Source organism: Apis mellifera, linkage group LG2 (assembly GCF_003254395.2).
Source record: "Apis mellifera strain DH4 linkage group LG2, Amel_HAv3.1, whole genome shotgun sequence".
NCBI lineage: Eukaryota > Metazoa > Arthropoda > Insecta > Hymenoptera > Apidae > Apis > Apis mellifera.
Window position 1 is genome coordinate 14,396,507 of NC_037639.1, and position 13,623 is coordinate 14,410,129.

General features: G+C 41.2%; 1 protein-coding gene and 1 long non-coding RNA gene across 21 annotated transcripts in view; one reads left to right on the top strand and one right to left on the bottom strand.

The window, feature by feature from the left end:
* The window catches only part of TpnI (troponin I), a 28,165-nt gene extending 27,466 nt beyond the window's left edge, over positions 1-699 (bottom strand). For 3 of the 20 annotated variants that reach the window (XM_006568679.3, XM_006568681.3, XM_006568671.3), the window contains exon 1: positions 556-699. The gene's annotated coding sequence lies outside the window, so the exon portion shown is untranslated. Of the gene's footprint in view, positions 1-356; positions 499-555 lie in introns of those variants that run through there. The other 17 variants (XM_016917985.2, XM_026446366.1, XM_016917983.2 and 14 more) reach the window with 11 other exon arrangements.
* Positions 700-6,404: 5,705 nt separating this feature from the next.
* Positions 6,405-13,506, top strand: Kakusei (kakusei non-coding nuclear RNA). The gene is given in 2 exon segments (NR_003565.1): positions 6,405-10,112; positions 10,141-13,506. It is a non-coding gene; the product is annotated as a kakusei non-coding nuclear RNA (long non-coding RNA).
* The last annotated feature ends 117 nt before the right edge of the window (positions 13,507-13,623 follow it).

The window sequence follows — 13,623 nt, forward strand, 5'->3', positions numbered from 1 at the left end:
ATAAATTGCGAGAGCAAATAGAGAGCGATTATATCGGTCAAGAAGATATCGAGTAATCGGAATACTAGTGCAAGGCTGTTTACGTAGATTCACGATAGATCTCTCTCTCTGATAAAAGAAAGAAAGAGAAGATTGAAAGTTTCGAGGAAATGGAAGAATTACGATCGATGAAAATTTTCAAAATTATATATGTATATTATATATTTTGAAAGAAGAAGGGAGGAGTAATATAATTCTCGAAGGAAGAAAAGATTGGAAGAGAGATCGAGGGATGTCGATTCACACGCGAGTGAAAAAGAAAAGAAAAGAAAAGAAGAAAGAAAAACGTCACAGCTTTTTGGAGCAACACTCGTGACCTTGAAAAGAGGCTCGCCTCGTCGTTGAACACCTCTCACTGACACTCGAGAATACGGCGAGAAGGAGATGTATAATTCTTTCGAAGAGAGGAGAGATCCTTGGGTCCAAGCGGAGAGTCCTGAAGGAGGATCGATCGAGGATAGTGCGGACGCGCGTTCTCCAGAAACTCGTGTTCCCGCTCGAGGATTGTTGGCTTACCTTGAGAAGAACTATTCGCTGGCTGCGACTGGCCAACCGGACCTTAAGCAGCTGACTGCGCGATCGTGAATCCCTAGCCAACGTCGTGAACCTCCATCGTGGCCTGTTCACGTGGTAGTGGCCGACCAATGGCGGCTCGCCATTGGTCGTAAGCATTTTTAGGCGAGAGCTATGCCCGCTCCGCTTGCTGCCAAAAATAATCGGAAACTGAAAACGGAGCCGGGCCCGCTTCGCTCGCTCGCAAACCGAACCTCGCGCTTTTCTTCCTCCACATTCTTGATTAAAAGTATGTTATGCGTGGAAGAAGAGGAGGAAGGCGAGTTTTCTTCCTTTCTAACAAAGATCGATCGAGCAGACGAATCGTCGCCAATTAATTGACAAGGTTCTCATTACTTGGGAAACTTTCGTGTGCGTTTCGATACGTTGCATAGAATTCTCGAATTTTCGAAAACCGTTTACGAGATTTACGAATAAAGAAATGCTATGTTTGTTGTCTTTTCGATAAGAATGAGAAGGATTCGTTCAGATGGAGGAATTAATGAACAGGGGAAGAAAGATTCGATGGAGCAAGAACGTTCGGTCGACCGTGTCTCGAAAACGCGGCGAGAACGAAGATATTATTAACGGGCCGTTCTGGGTTTTGGGTGTGCCAGCTGTTTGGCACTAAACGCGGTAACGCTGACGGAAACATCGTCGTTTAAACGTAACGCTCATGATTCTACCTGATACTATATCCTCCCTGACTTTTAATAGGTCTCGTGACACCCGTAAAGATGATTTAATAACTTCCAACGAGGCTATTTCGAAATTCTATTTCGAAGCGTTGAATTATATTGACGTTGCTTAAAAATTTAGACGGAAATATCCGTCGATCTTGCGATTAGTTTTCAAATTTAAATTAAAGGTTATTCGAACGAAGATCTGTTATGTAAAATATTTGGAAAAATGTTTGGATATTGTACATTTTTTTGAATATACCATCGAAGCTATTTATAAGATTTTCATTGATGTTTAGAACCGCACGGCTAAAGTAGGAAACGGTGGGTTAAGTAGAATGGTCCTGTTTCTACGGACAGGTAGTACGTATCGACGCTTAGTCGGACGATGTTGGTAACGTAGAACTCTGTAACAGGCGTAGAACAAGTACAGCAAGGATTTAACATCTTATGGAAAATGGATTGAAATACCGACCTTAAAGAAGAGAGAAGACTTTTTTTTTGTTATTAAAATTATAGTATCAATATTTGAATATAATTATTCGAACTAAAATATAGATATCAAAGCATATTTGTGTTAACATTTGTGTGATATATTCAAAAAATTTAATAAGTTATTCTTGAATGCATTATCATATTATCAAATTAAGTTAATTGGTCAAAATTTTAAGAATTTTCTCTCCATCGCAATTAGTACAATCTTTTTACAATTTTTTTTTAAATACATAATCAATACGGAATACATTGTACGATATTACATATATTATTATTTCTTTTCTTACGATACAAACTACAAAAGCATCAATCCTTCCATTCAAAAAAGGAAAGAAAAGGATATAGCCTTCTTCTATCAAAAATAGCTGCACATTTAATTCAACAATCCAATCTTCGATACCGAAACGAAAATAAAATAAAAAGAAAAAAGAAGAAAAAAATGCAAAAATGAACAGATATACAGAACAGATAAACTATCTTCTCCAGATAATTTCTCAATAATATTTCTTCGTCCGCAAAGTACGAGTTAATTAATACGTAGATGCATATTTCATCCGATCGAAGCGATACAGGTAAACTTGGGGAGAGAGAGAGAGAGAGAGAGGGTGGTGGGGATCGACTGACAAGAGGGCGGGAGGGGGTGGAATGGCGAAGGTAGCTCTGAACCAAGGGTGATTAACCCGGCGTCCCTGTTGCCACGACGACGATCCCGTGACGTCACGGGACAAGCCGGGGTTTATGGGTGACCCACATTCCAAAAATAGCCATCACCGACCTACCCTCTCCCCCCGGCCACCGCGCCGCTTTTATCGCCTCTTCCTCCTTCCTTCCCCTAGCCACCAGTGTCGCCCGCTGAACCACCGACCCCGTCTCTCTCCACACCCTCCGTCCAATCCATCCAGTCTCAACTCACCCTTCTCCTCCCTGTATCCTGCCATTCTCCTCTCCTCCTTGTTTTTCCATTTACCGCGGAATCGCGATATACCTATAACTACGCGTGGTAAGAGGATTTTTTTTTTCTTTTTTTAACGTCAAAATTGATGCCAACATTGGTTCGATATTATTCTTTGCGATCGATTTCTAGGAAAAAATAAGATTTGTCTACGAGAGGAAGCTCGTATCTTAGTATTTAGTATCGTTATGTGGCACGATCAATTAATCGATCATTTAATCGAGTTTTAACCGATACTTTTTTTTCCATCGACGGAAATCAGAATTAGGAAAAGAGGGGGAAGAAAATTTCGAGCGCCTTTTTCGATTGGCAACACGGCCGCAATGCGGTTGACCGATAAATTTTGACGAGAGGACATCGATACGGGGAAGTCAAACGAGGTCGCGTCCGTATTCTTGACAAATCGGTGTTAACGATCACAAGAAAATCATAATCGATGTATCTAATAAGAATAGTTGTCTATAATCGAGAACGAGATTCATTCGAAAAATCGAAAATCGACAGGAGGAACGGAAATTGTCTTAATTGTCACGAAACGTAAGGGAAAAGAAACGGGGGGCGCGATAATGAATAAAAGGGAAAAAGTGGCTAACAATGGCGGCGCTCGATCGGGGATAACGATATTATATCCCACTCCTTTTTTTCAATGAATCGAGGCATCGAGCAAGGGGGCAAGTATCCATGGGAAACCGACGGCGAGATGCCTTCGACCTCGCGACCCAGTTTCCGCTCCCGTGACGTCATACCCAACGTCATTGCCCGGGCAAAAGTAGGTCGGACAGACCCAGCCGGACCGCTTCAAGAAGACGCTTTCCCAAAGTTTATTGAGAAATGGCCGAGCTCCAACCTATTCACACTTTCCACGCCGATATAGTTACACCCTTTCTTATCGATCAACCCGATAGATATAATAGATTAATCTCTCTCTCTCTCTGTTCGATCATCTTTCTAGACTTTTCCTACAATTATCCTATCTTCGTCATCGCGCTTGAAAACTTAATCAGTGTAATTATTGCGAATAATCAACAGAGAAGCTGATACAATTTTCTAAAATAAAATAGAAATCTCGCAGTGGAATTTGAACATGAGTGCGAGTTTCGATAACGGAGGAATGGAAGAAAGAAATCCTCGTCCAGATTCGTCTCGTGATCCCCCGATTTCGTTTCGTTACCTTAAAGGTAAATAGAAAGGACAATCGAGCAGGTGGTTGACGAGGAAGATGGGCATGAATCGGGGAAACGGTCTTCTCTGAGTTGGAAACAAGGGAGAGAGAGAGAGAAAAAAAAAAGGTCTTTTCGAAAAAGACGAAGAAATGCGTGGAGAGCATGAAAGCCGAACGGTTGGCAAATCTCATGAATGGCCGCGTAATGTGAATGAAGCTCCAGTGACCTAGTTTTGTTGACCGCCCCCTGGCGCCCTCGCTGCTGCGATCGCCCTCCCCCCCCCCCTCTTCCCGGCCAACCATCCCCGCGCCCATTCCCACCACCGCGCCGTGCGTGGGCGTTACGTCAGGGACAGGTTATCGACTGCGCCACCGAGAATATTAATTCGCGACATCGATTGAAAATTCGGCCGATAACACGCGCGACGTGCGAATAATTCCCCTCGGTTGACGAAGGAGCCCCTCGAGATCCTTGTTTCGGAAATGCAATTTTCGGCAAACACGTGCCATTGTCGTATTGAAATATATATATATTTTTAACCGTGCGATGGAAATATCGAATATCGAGGGAGAGGAAATTGACGCGATAACAATAAACGTAAATCGATTTGAGATCGTAATCGAAAAGTCGCGATAACTTTCTACCATTTATTTTATTCGCGTATATTCTACGCGAATATCTTTGATTCGAAAACGTTTCGTAGGGAAAAAAGAACTTGCACTCTCGATGGATGGAATTGGGCAAAGATGATAGAGCAAAGTGTATCTGTATATTGAAGTGGAAGCAACGATTGCAAAAAGGAGAAACAAGAAACACATGGAGGCAACGAAGAGGTGGAAAAAATAATTGGAAGGAAATGGTGCAGGATCCAGTCTCTTCGAAGGACGAAAAGTCTTAGCCTGGCGATTTAGTTTGGGGATTTGGTCGGTGGCGGCGAAAGAGAAGGCGCAAGAGGGGAGCGGGGTCAGGGCGCTGGAATGACGTCAGGGGACGGCGCAGGGCGTCGAACCCTCGTTGGCAAGCGAGCGAAGGGGTGCATCGACCTGAAACCCCCAGTTGCCTGGCCGGCCACCCATCCCATCCTTTTCTTTCCAACTCTCGCTCCACCCTCCCCTCCCTTCCGCTCGATAGGTGGGTGAAACATCCAAAAATCGTGGCACAATCTGAATGACGCACATCGTCATCGGTATATCTATCGCGTTTTCTCCTTCAAAAAAGAAAAATCGACGAGATCGAGCAATCGAGAGGTTTGAAACCTCTTTCTTTTTCTTTTAGAAATGTCTCTTCTTGTTTTCGAAACGAGAAAGAAGATAGGGTCGACAGAATTTCGCGACGCGACGCGACGATTTCGGTGCGGCAGGGGAAGAAAAGTAGGTGAATGAGGTTGGTGGAGAAGAGCAGTCCAACGATGGTGGTGGTTCTGTCGCCGCCGCCGTGGCTGCTGCTGCTCCTCCGACGAGATATTTTTGGAATCGTCGAATTAGGCATTCGGGACAAGCGTCGACAAGCAAGGTGTGCGTGTATGTGTGTGTGTGTGTGTATGCAGGATTTCATAGATGCAAGGGAGAGAGAGGAGAGTAGGGAAAAAGAAACGATCGAATCGGGCAAAACACACGTCGCCACACGACCTTAATACGTATCCCGCGACGAGAAGAGGAGGAGGATGGTTACAAGGTAAGCGATTATCGATTGGAAAATATTTAGGAAGGTCGGCGACGTCACTGACCTTCGTTCCTCCGAGGAACCTTTGCGAACCGAAAAGGATGGACATGTTCCATCCACCGATGGAATGCCTTTATTATATCCGGGGATACGATCGATACCTGAAGGGGGGCGAAAACGAATTCCACCCCCGTTTCGATCCCCCCCGATGAAAATTTATTCCTACGACCTTGATTCGCTCGCATCGATCGAGGTGGCGCATCGAGGAGAAATTTATGAAAATACACCTTTCTCCCTCCCACGTATACGCCTATACGGATCCATCGAATTATCCAAAAGCAAACCTAATTTAAAAGGAGAGACGAAAGAAAGAGGATGCGAGTAAAGATCGGCCGCGTGCGATTCTCTCGAGAGCGGGAAAGATAGGCGCGTGCTCGAAGCGAGTAACCCTAAGGAAAATAGGAAGACTCGAGGCAGGCCTTAAGTGGTCGGTGCTTAGGCGTTGGGCCAGACGTAAGGCAGATTCGAGGAAGAATCTCGCGCATCCCATCCGAGGCGAAGCAACCCTCTTCTAAGCAGTTTTCTACCGAGAGGGAAAAGAAGAGAGAGAGAGGGAGAGAGAGAGAGAGAGAGAGGAGGATGAGAGGGATGAGAAAAAAATTGCGAGGCTGGAGGAAAAAAGGAAGATGAAAGGGAGCGAGGGAGAGGGAGAGAGGGAGGAAGGGAGAGAGAGATGTTCGATGGGCCACGTGGTGCGGCGTGCGCGGGACAATCAATGCGGTGACGTCACTGTGTATCCGACCAATCGGGGGATAGCTCCATTCAAACCTGGCAGCCTCGGCCTCCGAGTGGAAAGTCGTCGAGTTCCATCGGGCTTTAGCCCGACTGCAGTTCGGCCTCGATCACTGAGACGCGCGAATTCGAGGCTGGATCCGTCCTCCTTCACGCTCGTCGTCGTGCCTTGCTCAGATAATAACGTTTCGATCGCAGAAAAATTCGGCTCGATTTCATTCAAGCGTTCGTACGTACAGCCTTTCACGCGTCTCGAAAAATCGATCGTAACGAAGCACCGAAGAGTACATGCCAGTTTCTTATCAATGAAAGTAGGATAAAAATATAAATAATTCATCTCGGGGAGAATATTGGAAGATCGAGAATGAAGTTGAAGGAGAAACGAGAAAAAGAGAAAAAAAAAAGGAAACGAAAAAAAATTATTGGAAAAGTTATGGTAGAACTGAGAAGAAAGTTGTTAAAAATTGATTGTTGATTTCAAGTGTTCGTCGCGCTAAACGGGATATGTCGGAAAGTGTCGGCTGTATGGTGTTTCATTTGTCGCAGAATGTCAGTAAGTAGTCAGTAGTGCGTTTTTTTTTTGCCCGCGAGATATGATTTTTCGTTTCTTTTTTCTTTTTCTTTTTCTTCTTCTTTTTTTTCCGACAAGTAAATAGCCATAGTTGGTACTTGTTTCCAAGCAAAATTAAAATTCTCCTGTCGGATTCTATGATTAATTCGAAATTCGTGGATATTCGTATTAAAGTGGATATAACGTGGAGGGGACGAGTCGAATTATTATCAGAGAAATTCTGAACTGAACGTTATTTCAGTTGTCATTACCTTGACAAACGAGCACGTGGTCCGAATGAAACCCAAACACACACCCACGCAAAATTCTCGATAGACAAGACCTCGATGACTAGAAAATCACGCATAGCTTTCGCTTTCACTTGCGAAACCGAGATATATCGCGCGTGTATTTTTTCGCGATCTTCCGCGAAAGAAAGAATTTCCAACAATTGGAATCGGAAGAAAAAGATATCCAAATTTCCCAAGAAATTTTCCATTCCGTCACATCGACGTTCGCTCATTTTTTCTCTCTCTCTCTCTCTCTCTCTGACCCCTTTCGCAAACTTCCAACACTTTCTCCCGTTCGAGAATTTAAAGGTCATTTTCATCCGTAAACATGTCCTTTAATAGTTTTCTCTTCTTTTTTTTTTTTTTCAATCTCCAACATCGAATATAGTTCGGTAAAATGTTTTTTTCAACGCTCGATTAACCGCAATTAATTTTTAAATAATTCATAAAAAATTCAACGGATCTGCAAGTATGACGCAGCTCTAGCAGGTAGCGTCATTGTCCTAGTTTTCACCCGGTGCATTCGATTCAGCAGCGAACCGCTTACCTTTTTCTCTTTTTTTTTTTTTTCGTAACTCGAACGTTTTCGAAAATCAAATGTCCAAAGAAATTTAAAATTCATATCTAGCTTGACGACACGTTATAAAACATTTTAAAACAAAAAGGAAGAAAAGTATACGATCGAGTAAAGTTCCGAAACGAAAAACTTAATTTTAAATTGAATTTTAACGTTAAAAATCTTGATACGAAATATCAACGATCAATTATCAGTTAAAATAGTGATTAATCGTGGAGCAAAAGGATTCATTTTTTCTTTCTTTTTCTCTTTCTTTCTTTTTTTTTTTCTTTCGGCGTTAATTGGATCAAAAATATGGCGCACTACTTATCCTTGTCGTCCTGCACCTTCCTGCAACCCCCTTTGCCCCTCGACAGTCCTGTACCTCGACCCCTCTGTCCCCCACTTTTCCTTGGAATGCACGTCACCTAGGGGGAGGTGGTGACGTCAGTAGAATGCGGACACAGGATTGGCCGTTACCTCGCTGACGTCATAGAGGCTGACTACATGAGCTTGCACCCCCTACCCTCCCCGGACTCCTCTCGCTGCTGGCTGCAATAGGCATCGAGAAATGGTGCATGACAGTTCAAAGCCCCAGTTTTCCAAGGCTGTGCGGACCAAGAGGTCGCCGTACGTTTCACCTTCCTCCTCAACCTGACGTTCCTTCATTTCCCGCTTTTATCTCTCCCTCTTTCTTCCTTTCTTTTTCCTCTTCATCCAAATCTCTCCATTTATACAACTTCCTCCTTTTTTTATACCGGATCTCATATCGTGACGAATCACAAGGATCATCGATTTCATCGGAAACTCCTCCTCGCCAAATTCATTTTTAATTTCCAAACTTCCTCCCAGTTCAATTTATCTCTTATCATGGAGGATGGAAATTTGATCTCGCGATATATATCGAATTTAGTCGAAAGGAGAAGATCCGAAAAACAAGTGGATCCGAACAAGTTTCGTTTTATTTTGAGAATAAATACGGGGGAAGATTCTTTTTCCAGCCAAGTTCCACGCGATTACTTCCTTTCTTTTTTTTCCCGCGATTGATCTCCGCCGATGTCGAGGGGAGGGGAAGCCAGGAGCCGCGGGTTTACATGTTTGATTTTGTGCGACATCGAGTTTCATAAATAAAGCCCAATTGAAGAGGAGCTCGCAGGGGGATGGAGTAGCATGACCCGGTGACCCAGATTTCCTATGACTTGCGTCATTCACAATCTCTCCCCACCAAGTACTACGACAACGACACGTATCTGGAATAGAGAAAGAGAGAGAGAGAGAGAGAGAAAGAGGATGGGTGAAAAGAGGATGAGATCAGATTGGGCGAGTGAGCGGGTGAGAGTGCATGTATCCTCTACCTCCGAGCAACTTCCGATTTCGGTTAACCACTTTCGGTCTTCTTTCAAGGACGGCTAACATACAGCTCCCGCTGATCGGAAAACGTGATCGAATTCATTGATAAAACGAGTGAGTTGATCGTTCGCGCGCTAACAAACAGTGTGTCGAGTTTGTGTCGATTATTACAACTTGATTTGAAAAGTATTCTTATTAGAAACGGTAAACAATTGTTTCCTCTTCGAATGAAAATGTTCCATCCCTCTCTTCCTCTATCTTTTTCGTCGATGTTCTCTTCTTATGAAGAGAGAGAGAGAGAGAGATGGTGTCATCGAGATACAAAACCTTCCCTCTTAAGGATTGATGTCGTTGCACTTGTGCCAAAATATCCAAGGCCCATGGTGTGCTGTTGCCTGGCAACCATCTTGGGTCAATGGAATACGCGGTTCATGGGAGAAACTGGGTCAACCCACGAGATGTTCTAGGGGGTGTCTCCTTAAGTTGTTCCTCCTCGTGGTGAAAAGATACTCGCGGTACTCTACGTACCCTCGTTCGGTAACCAAGCTTGCGATATATATTCTTTGTGTAATAATTTTCTCACGAAGGTAAGCTGTTAAAAATTGTATAAAATTTTTTTTATTCTCTCTCTCTTCTTCTCTCTTTCTCCGTTAAAGTCGCAAATTTTAATTCGAAGGACACGTTCTTTCCTTTTTTTTGAAAAATTTTGTTCTCGAATTTTCATGTGAACGTGAATATCTCTCCATACGTCGAGTTAAATGGAAAGAAAAATTGCGAGCAATAAATGTCAACGGATAAAGCGAAGTATAGAAAAATCACGCATCGTTGAAAATCTTGAACAAGCCGCCCTTGGCTTACCTTCTACTGACCCGAATACCTATATATTAGGTGGCGTGCCTATTTATAGAACCACCCCCGATGAACGACCCCAACAAGCGCGACGTAAAGAAGCCCCGCTTAAACAACGAAGAAACAATATTATTGCCTTTTCCTTTACTCACTATCGACATTCGTTGGAGTAAATTAGCTTTATATATATATATATATATATATATATATATATATATATATATAACTTTAATTTCAGATTTCATTAAAAAAGAAAAAGAAATTTCACGATTGCTCGCGTGAAACTCAATGAAAACCGGGCACCAGTCGGTTCACCATTGGTTCATTTTTAAAAGGCTAACGGATCTATTGCTGTACTGTTCCACTGTGCTGTGTCAATTGACCTTTAAAACATGCTTACACGCTCGAATTATTTAAACGCAAGTTTGAAATTTCACGTCTCGGCATAGTACAAAGCTGTTAAATATTAACACCAATTTTTGTTTCGCGTTAAATTTTGCATGATAACGTTTCCCTTCCCCCTCCCCTCCCATCGATTTTTTACTTCTTTTTTTTTTTATCCCAGTTTATCGTTGTTACCCACCATTTTTCTTTATAGCTGTTTAAAAGTTCAGTGCCCGGATATAATCGAGTTTTCCCCTGACGTCATCGAATATATATCCCGTCCACGTCATTAACGCGACATTATCGCTGGCGTAAAGATTTTTAATATTAATACTTTGTTATAACTGCATGATCGGTTCACTGTTAATGATTTAATGTCAGATTCTACGGGGGGAGGGGAAAAAAGAAAAAGAAAGAACAGAGAAAAGAAAAGAGGGAGAAAAAAAAAAAACTACAACGTCCTCTTCGATTGTGCTCGACAGACACGAGTTGAAAATCGAATCACGGGGTAAAGGAAACGTGTACGTAGGAAAATACGTGGCGAAAGAGATGCAAGGACACCGAGGATAAGTAATAGGAAAACTGCAATACCAAGGTAGGTCGATAAGAGCATGGCGCATCGGTAACCGTGGTGGGTAGGGTTGGTAAGGGAAACAGGTGGTTTGATGACCATTGGTAAAAGTGGTACGAACCGGTTAAGAGCGTGGCAGGATGGTTTCGTGTCCGGGCTGCGAAAAGTTATGTTACTCGAAAGGAAAAGAGCGGCCGATGCGCAGTGGTGTCTGACCGAGCACAAGACACTTCTACTGCGAACCATTGCCCTACTAAACGCATGTAATGCCTTTGAACGCTGTAGTGCGTTTTCACTCGGATCGAATCCGAGGAAATCCGAGCAAAGTTCGTTCGACAAATATTCTGCCATTTGAAAGATCGAAATGATGAAAAACAAAAACAAACTTGTTTTTTTAATCGTCTAAGAAAACGCATCGTTAAACCTTGGAACGTGAAAGCGCATTTTCGAATGAAAAATCCATTACGCGAGATTAGTTCCAACGTGCTCTGAACATTCAGGATTTTGTAATAAATTACATTTTCCACATCTGTGTTGTAACCATGTGATACCGTTCCATTACAAATATTAATTTCACTCGAGAAACATTCCCCCGTTTACGTTTTAAATTTAAAATATATTTATGCGATATTAAAAGTATTGTTCCAAGTATTATTCCAATCGAGATGTTTAAATGTTACCGTGGTGGACTAAAAAAAAAAAAGAAAAAAACAAAAGAAAGAAAGAAATAAAGCACCCTTGTAAAATTTGTAAATATCAAACAACTCGATTAGTATTTCCCAAGCATACCAGATGGCAGGTTAAACTTTGAGAAACCGACGAGTTATTTTGGCAAACGCATCGTACATGATCGGTGTACCGTAAACGTTTGTTTATCATTCCCGTAAATGCAAACCTTTGAACGTCGTGTGTCGTGATAAAATGAAATCGAAATTTAAATGCAAAATCGTGTGAAATTGGGATGTCGTGACGCCAGCCGCCGTCGGATAAGTGCTACACCACCGAAGATCGAGGCTATCTACCGGTATAAACAACATTTCAAAATATCAAATTTAACGCATAGATTTAGATTTTTTTTTCCCCCCTCCCTTGTGGCAACAATTTTCACTCGCCCGTTCAAAAAAATTACTTATCAAATTTTGATTGAATTATGGAAACGATACAACCAACAATCCATTGAATATATGTAAAAAAAAGGCTTTCCTTTGCACTGATCATATTACAGATTTCTCATAAATTTCACTTACATCGAATATAATTTATCACGATACATATGTACGCAATCATTTCGTAATGAATTCAAGTACAAATTGATTAGATTATTGGCCGCTGTTATTAATATGAATTATAATATGAATCATTTCTCAAACAAACTACCGTCTTCTTTGCAATCTTGTAAAATTGACAATGAGTTATCGATAAGATTAATTACATTTTACAAATAAAATTAAATATCTTTAATTAATTGTAATCTACAATGCAAAGTTATACAACTAGAATCTATATAATTACATGTAACGTGTATCAAATCATCATTATAATTGTCTTTCAAAGGAAATATAAAATGACAAATAATATTATACGTGTACAATATGTTTCAATCATTGGTTCTTAATTGGTAAACATAAAAGTGTTAATATTTATTGTATCTACATCTTCTTGCAATTCATTAATACAACTTTTGCTACATATTTCTCTTTAAATTCTCTTTAGATTTTCAATTTATTTAAATCCTAGATAAAAGAAAAACATATATTTTTACATATAACACGTTGATGTTGTAATTGAACAATTTAAGTTCTCTTTTCGACAATGAGAGAAGTTATTATTTTTTTTTTTATCCAAAATCATTATACATAATTATATGCAGGCCAGCATCACGATATTTTGAAAAGCTGGAAGTCATAAAAACGAACAACGGAATCTCGTTAGAACCAAAAAAATTGTAATTCACAGAAGAACTCTATTTTTCTACGCCAATGAGATTGACAAGGCTTCGCGTGGGGTGGATGAGATTAATCCCGTTTACCTCAAGCAGATTTAGGGCTTCTTATGCAACTTTATGTGCGTATATTCGTATGCAACTAACAATAAGCCCAAGTACACGTATGAAATGTCCTCTTCAACATTATCAAATACGTATTTCTTTTAATCTGATCTGAAATGAAATTGATTGAATATCCTGATTGAAATATTTAAACGTCTCTCATTTTCTGACCATCGTTTCCCGTTCCATTTGCTCCAGCTTAAGAAAAAAATTAAAAACGATTTTTCGTTGCTAAAAGAAGATGTTGTATGCAATAATTAACACGAGTCAATCGTCGAATTATCCATTGTACATCGTTAAGAAAAGAAATTAGGATTAAGTTGTTAAATGGGGGAGCGTTGTTGTAACAAAGTTGAATTACCGTATCCGTTTGATTATTATCCAAGTGTAAGAAGAAAAACTTAAATGTCAGGTGTCTGCAGAAGGACACGGTTTGAAATCCTAACTGATGTCCAACCCTTCTGACACGTAATACCAATCTGACACAACGCGCTTACCTGTCCACGGACTATATCGCGTGACAAATTTTTCACACAGTGGCGCCAGATATATCACGATCAAAAACGTGCAAGGCAAAAAAGATCAAAAATTCGAATCTATCTGTTATTAAATTATCCTTCCACAACGACGTGTTCGACGAGCGCGAAGAGAAGTAGTCGCTGCCTATCCACCAACGAAGATGATGTGCCTA